The sequence below is a fragment of the Cydia fagiglandana genome, chromosome 14, assembly GCF_963556715.1.
Source record: "Cydia fagiglandana chromosome 14, ilCydFagi1.1, whole genome shotgun sequence".
Classification (NCBI taxonomy): domain Eukaryota; kingdom Metazoa; phylum Arthropoda; class Insecta; order Lepidoptera; family Tortricidae; genus Cydia; species Cydia fagiglandana.
In genome coordinates, this window is record NC_085945.1 from 4,545,986 (window position 1) to 4,553,307 (window position 7,322).

At 39.0% G+C, this 7,322-nt stretch overlaps 1 non-coding gene across 1 annotated transcript; it reads right to left on the bottom strand.

Moving 5' to 3' along the window:
* Nucleotides 1-5,387: 5,387 nt before the first annotated feature.
* Nucleotides 5,388-5,460, bottom strand: Trnak-cuu (transfer RNA lysine (anticodon CUU)). The gene has a single exon. It is a non-coding gene; the product is annotated as a tRNA-Lys (tRNA).
* Between the last annotated feature and the right edge of the window lie 1,862 nt (nt 5,461-7,322).

The window sequence follows — 7,322 nt, forward strand, 5'->3', positions numbered from 1 at the left end:
GAGATATGCATCATCTGTTAATCTATTTATGTGTAGCATGCGTGTTAATTTAAGCTCTACCATACTTGCTTGTCCATGTTTTTTTTTGTATGTAGGTATATGTAGAGCCATATTTGCAGTTTGCAATTTCAGGATTAATATAATCCAATGTGTGGCGTAAGTAGGAGTATTGAATATCGTGTATACACCGCACATTGGACCTCTATTACTTTTACTATCTATGTACGTCACTCTATCGATACTCTATCTGTGACAGTTACTTCTTGTCAAACCTCCACAACTAAAATATGGCTCCGTGTTTGCTCTTTTAAATTATAATATTAATCTTATTTAATCATTGAAGTTTTACAGCAATCGTGACTCGCAATGTGGTAAATTTATTATTTATACAATAATAAAAAGGCATTGGATGGATTTTGGGTTTTTATTGAAGAGCATGTAAGTACCTAACCTCAACAACCTCTCTCACATATCCACGGCAACGCGAACAACTGCTGCGCATTGGTCTGCTAATAAACTGTTCGTACTCCTCGATGAAGAAGAAGGTCGATGTATGACATATGGGGATGATGGATAATCATCCGTCATTTTCTCGGAAGTGCAAAGCTGAAGGACGATTAGTGCTCAAAATAGGTAACTTGCGATGGTGATGCTACATAGCGGCGGCTAATTAATTTTCTTTATAATTAAGCCGTCGATTTCATGTCTAAGTTCTAATCTATCGATCTCGTTAAATTCTCTCAGGACTTTAGCAAGAAGCCTACCATACAGGTCGCAATCATCGTCCTCAACAACTTTCTCAACTCTGTTCTTTTTTGCTGTTAACGCATCATTAAGTGTAGATAGTGCTGATTTCATCTGCTCACTAGTTTCTGCGAGTTCTGGTGGATTATTAGAGCGCCGCTTCTGAACTGGGGTAGATACTTGTGATGAATTTATTGATTGTTGCGGCCGTGGTGATGGCTGCGTGTCCGCAATTCCATCAGCATCTTCTTTTACCTAAAATAAATAAAATTGCATTAATATTAGATTTGGAATATTTTATTTTCCGATACAGTACTACGGAAATGTTGGAAAGTTGGAATATATGTACACCCTTTAAATTAAATACAGTTTTTTAGTCTGTGACATAAAGTGACATCTGTCAATATCAAAAATCGAACTGTCTCTCTGTCTCTAGCCGTCCACATGTAAGCATGTATCTTCTAGTTACCTAAAGTATTAAATAAAATAATGTGATTTCTCCAAAAACCGTCTATACTTTAATATCCTATCAACCACTCCACCGCGCTCTGCCAGGCACAATTTCCAATAGGTTATGGGCCCAGAGTAGCGTACGCCCTGTGCAAAATAGCGGTCAAGAAAAGTGGTTGATTTGGCAGCATGGCGGATCGCGTTCCGGGCAGTTCCGGCCGACTCAAAGAGGGCCGCGTGTCGCGATACTCGTGATAGCAACTATTTAAGAAGGTAACCTAAAAGTTTCTCGGTTGCACTGTACCAAAGTGGCTGTCAACGTCAACGTGCTTATAACCTAACTTTGTATTTTTCAACGTGAACCATGAACTTTGGAAGCTTGGTTTCGAAGACGGATTCTTTATTCGCTTGCGAGTCTCACGCTGCTACTGTATTTGCTAAGACTGCACTTGCTATTGACCATTTGTTTGCCTGGTTTGCCTCGCATTGAGGGCACAGCTTTGAATTGATTGTTCTTTGGTCATAAGGATATAGAAGGATGCCAATGTGGCAGTGGGCGACCACATGACTTAGATATATAATACATTGACATAGTAAGTTGCTGTAATGTAGCCTGGACTGGTGTGAATCTTCGAGAGGGATAATAGTGTGCCCTGCTTTGAACAAATATCCATCTTCGAGAGGGACACTGGTGAGCCCCTTCTCCGGATAAGCACAAGTTGTCGGAAACATCAGCGCTGTTAAAGTGAAGAATTTACTAAAGTGTCAGTGGTGGTGCGCTCATGTATGACTTTCTTTTCTTTTATGGTGGTGCTAGCTTTTGCATTTGTTAACAGTAGTTATTTTAACTAAGTAATTTAGTAAGATAGCTCTTTTATCCAAATTTCACGTGGGAGTAATGTTTTAAAATTTAAAGTATGGCATATGTAGTTAACTTGTCTCTCGACAAATTTAGATTTTGTTTGTAGTGTCAAACGTAAATTTAGTGAGAAGACTATTTGTGTAATGCTTTAGTCTTTACCTGTGTACTTTTTTAAATGCATTTTACTTATGAAACTTGTACTTGTGCCACTATATTCTATATATGTGAATTTTATTTTGGATAGGGTTAGGTGCTTCTTATGTTCCACAGGTGATGGTGAGTGACCAGGTTGTGCCCATGAGAATGTGGTGCAAAAGGTCTGCCGCCCCACAACTACAGATGTGTACACTAGAGATGCACCGGATATCCGGTTACTATCCGGTATCCGGCCTATCCGGCCATTATTTTACCATCCGGCCGGATACCGGATAGTAACCTACTATCCGGCCGGATACCGGATAGTAATATTGCTTGATTTCGGAGTAAACAAATTGGATTTAAGAAACAGACACGGTCATAATCGTACTTGTTTATTATTTTAAAACCATTTAATCATTCCACTGACTTGCACGCGCACTCATTTCGAACCTAGAAATGAGTCCGTGCAAACGTTTACTAGGAAACAGGTCAAACCTGCAGAATGCGCACCTGAAAAACCGAAATGTAGGTATAGTTCATCCGGCCGAATATTCGGCCAGTGTCCAGGCCGTATATCCGGTATCCGGCCAAACAACTATCCGTTGCATCTCTAGTGTACACCCTATGAGGTATGGTGTCCAGTGTTATGTTTCACTCTCGGAAGAGGGGAAGCATACTCACTGATGGTATGTCCCTAATGGGAAGCCGCTGGTGCTGGACTATTTGCCTGGAGTTTGTACAATTGGATGTGCGCAGTCCAATATTTGTAAGTTATTTTATGGAACAAGAACTTGACTAGTCAGCAGCAGAAGTCGCTATACACTCCAGGTGCTCAAAGAGAGGTACCTAAACGTTTAAACTGTCAAAAAGTTGTTGACTGTCATGGTAGCATTTACTTGTGAGCGCTCAACATGTCACAAATATCTTAACAGTCGCTATTCATTAATTTCTACACTTACAACAAATCATTGATACCTTAGCTGTCAAAAAACCATTGGTATCTAAGCGGTCAACGTGTCAAATATATCTGAACAATATGGAAAAATAGACGTTTAAAGCATACACGTATGGTCGTATATTGAATGAATAATAGCTATGCAAATTTCAGGTAAAGCGTTTTGACAATCATCGAAAGCAGTACAGTCTTGTCATCACATACATCTATCTCACGTTTTGCCCTTCAACCATTGACAGAGGCCTGTCAGTCAGCTTACTGAAAACTATTTCTTTTATTGAATAGAATCATCAAAACGAATGAGTGACACATAGCGAAAGCTAACTGAAGCCGAATTTAGAGCCAATTGTCAAGGCACGTTGTGGTCTTGTGACTAAGGCGTTTGCTTTTCAAAGCAGAGACCGCGGGTTCAAATCTCAGTCGGACGCACCTAGAGATTACAACTTTTTTTTGGGTTTCATTTCTATTATTAATTTGTAGTTTTATATTAATTTCGCATAAATTTATATGTTTTTTGAAGATATGTCACATGTGGAGTATGTACGACTTTCTAACAGGTCGTTGTAGGTTTGAACCCGCAGTAAGCGTTCCTTAGATTACTCCTGTGCGGAATGCCATTTGATGTTTACTGCTAGGTTATACTGCTTATACTAACAATAAGTTCAAAGATATACAGTAAGTATCAACATACTATACGAACGTTAGTTTGAACGAAAGGCCAAGAAAGAGACCCATTAATGTTTAGGTCATACTGTAACGTAGACATTTTCTTAGATTTTTAATTAATATTTTTGGGTTGAATTCCTTTTCTTATTTCAACGTTTTTAACAATATCCCAAACTAACTCGATTGATTGCACTTCTTTGCATAATCTGTTGCATTCAGATGCACCTTTTGATGCTTATCTGTTGTCGGGGTTGTCATATAAGTAAAAATAATTAAAACTTGAGACATTTATGTTGTCACTCCGAAAACTTTGTATGATTTAGGTATGACTTTTTTAGATAAAAAAATAATATTGATGTAAAACAAAACATAGAAATTACAGACTGACAAAGTGGCCCTGAAATGAAACATTATTAGATTTAATGATACTCGTAAAATATATTTCTTAGGCTCAAGAAAGAGTTCTCTAGATAAATCAGTTCAGAATTTTCGAAGGATTTGTGTCTTCAGGGATTGGCACCCTACTTTTGTTTTTGGCCTTTTGTTCTCAACATATGAGGAGGTCATTCTGAAGTGACATGCACTTTTGATGTGTGGACCCCTCCGGGGACGCACGCTCGCATGAGCCCTATTTTGTGGTAAGACCACACATTCCACATGGTGGTCAAAATGGTGGAAGCAGTTCGAGTCCTTCGGTGTGTTCCACTGAGTAAGTGTAAATGGAATTTAGTTGTGATCAATTCCACAATGGCGCGAAACATTGTGGGTTTGTTCTTAACCAGGTTTTGGTTCTTTACAGAGTTGACTCCTGCTCGAGGGTTGGGAGTGCTCCGCGAGAAGTTCTAACAGCTTCCAGTGCGGTGAGCTAAATTTCCAATTGTTTCATATTTTCTTTAGCGGCCATTAAGGCGTCGGCTAATATATCCTTTTCTCGGTTTACAGGAGCCGGGATGTTTCTAGAATCTTTCGATGTTTCAAGATGTTTCATGAGCTTTAGATTTCTTTTGAAGATGTTTTGAACTTTTAAAATGCTGTGGGATCTATCCCACGCCATCTGCACTGGCCGGCTCCAACCAGGTTAGCAGTCAGCTTCCCGGGGATAGGCTCCCCGCTGCTCCAGGTCCGGTAGCAGTTTTTGAGGTCGGTCCGATGCATCTTTAATTTTTAAATTGCGTCTGCGCTCGGCTACAAATTTAAAATGTAATGTAGAGCAATAGTTATTTCAGTTTAAAGTTTTGAAAGTTCTGGTGCATAAAACTTAGGTATTTCGAAATTTAGTTTTTTAATATTTAATTAATTGGTGTTGACCTTTATTACTTGAACCTGTGAAGCGACCCCAGCTTTGCCACTGAGCTTTTGAAATAATTGGTTAGGAATAAAGTTTATTAGATAACTATAAATTTGTTTAATTGTTTCTCCTCTTAGCTTTCCTACAGCAAGGTTTCCATTTAGTTTATTTTATTTTATTTTGATTTAATTTTATTTTGTTAACATGGCTGTTTCCATTTTAGACAAGCCGGAGCTTTCCATACATTTATTTTACCCCCTTGCAAAACAGCCGTGTTACAATGGCGCCCAACGTGGGGCACGAACCCACGACCCTGAGATTAAGAGTCTCATGCTCTACCGACTAAGCTAGCCGGGCAAATGAAATCATGTCAATTGTTCTGGAACTGTAAGCGCTAGCACGCCAAAGAAGGAAATCTTCATTTTTTAAGAAGCTTAAATCACAATGACACACCACCAGAAGCTCGCCGGACACTACTGCCAGACCAGACTTCCACAATAAACTGGTTCCCCTGTGTTATGCGGAGAGTTCTGCAAAACCAAATGCCGACACCGCTTCCACAGCTCGTTAGAACTAGGATGTGCTCCTGATTGGCCTTTATTTTCCTAAATAAATTTATTTATCAATAAGCTGTGAAATTGAGTGTTGCGTTTCAACTTTAATAAACTACGAGGGCTGGCTGGTAAGTCTCCGAAATGAAAGATTAAAAAAAATATAATTAAAAAAGTAATAATGTCATTCTAACCTCTTGGCTTTTACGTTAATGCGGAAGCAATATCAAGTTTTTATAATATAAATAATAATATATTAAAGCGACCTAAAGAAAAACTGTATTCATTTTCGTGAAAATGGAAAAATCGGAAGTGCGTGCGGTAATTAAGTTTTATGTTTTGAAAGGCAAAACTGCAACACAAATTAAAACCAAACTGGATCGCGTTTTAGGATCTTCTTCGCCTTCTTTAAGCACAGTTCACACTTGGGTTGTCGACTTCAGACGTGGTCGGCAGAGCTGTACAGATGCTCCCCGCAGCGGACGGCCCAATGAGGTAACGACTCCGGAAATTATCAACAAAGTAAAAAAAATTGTATTGGATGATCGCCGTGTGAAGTTGGTGGAAATAGCAGAGATGGTAAACATTTCAAAAGAACGTGTTTTTAACATTTTGCACCAACACTTGGAAATGAACAAGCTCTGTGCTCGTTGGGTGCCGCGTCTCTTAACAGACGAGCAAAAACTAACCCGCAAGGATGTTTCGACGGAGTGTTTGAAGAAGTACAGGCATAATCCTAACGAGTTTTTACGTCGCTACATAACGGTTGACGAGACGTGGATCCACCACTACACGCCTGAGACAAAAGAACAGTCTAGGCAGTGGACAAATCGGGGTGAACCTGCCCCTAAGAAAGCAAAAGTGGTTTTGTCAGCCGGTAAAGTAATGGCAACCGTATTTTGGGATTCCAAAGGACTGGTTTTCGTGGATTACCTTCAAAAGGGAAGAACCATTAACGCCCAATATTATGCTGATCTGCTACAAAACCTCGATAACGCAATCAAAGAGAAAAGGCCTCATTTAAATAAGAAAAAAATTTTACTCCATCAGGATAACGCCCCTGTTCACACGGCTAAAATTGCAATGGCTAAAATCGAAGATTTGCACTACGAATTGTTACCTCATCCCCCGTATTCACCAGATTTGGCCCCTTGCGACTTCCATTTGTTCCCAAATCTCAAAAAGTGGCTAGGCGGACAAAAATTTTCGTCGAACTCTGAAGTCATAGAAGCTGTTAATAGGTATTTTGAGGGACTCGAAGAATCGTTTTTTAGAAATGGGATAATAGCCTTGGAGAAACGTTGGGCCAAGTGCGTGGACTCAGAAGGGACCTACGTTGAAAAATAAAATATAACATTTATATATATTGTCTTATTTCTGTGCCGTTTCGGAAACTTATCATCCCGCCCTCGTAAATATGCTACTGCATTGAAATTTCTGGTGCTTCATGTTTACAAAAACTGTGCTGTGTAAGAAAATGAAATGAAATTATGTTAATATAACTATTGTTTTCCTTAACAATACTTGGTATGTGGTTAAATTACTATGCCTTCAGGCTTAATTGTTAAACATAAAAAGTCACAAAATTCACTATAAAACATTTATGAAAGTGCAGTTCCATCAAATCTATAAAAATCACAAAACGACATTCTACTAAAATTCACACAT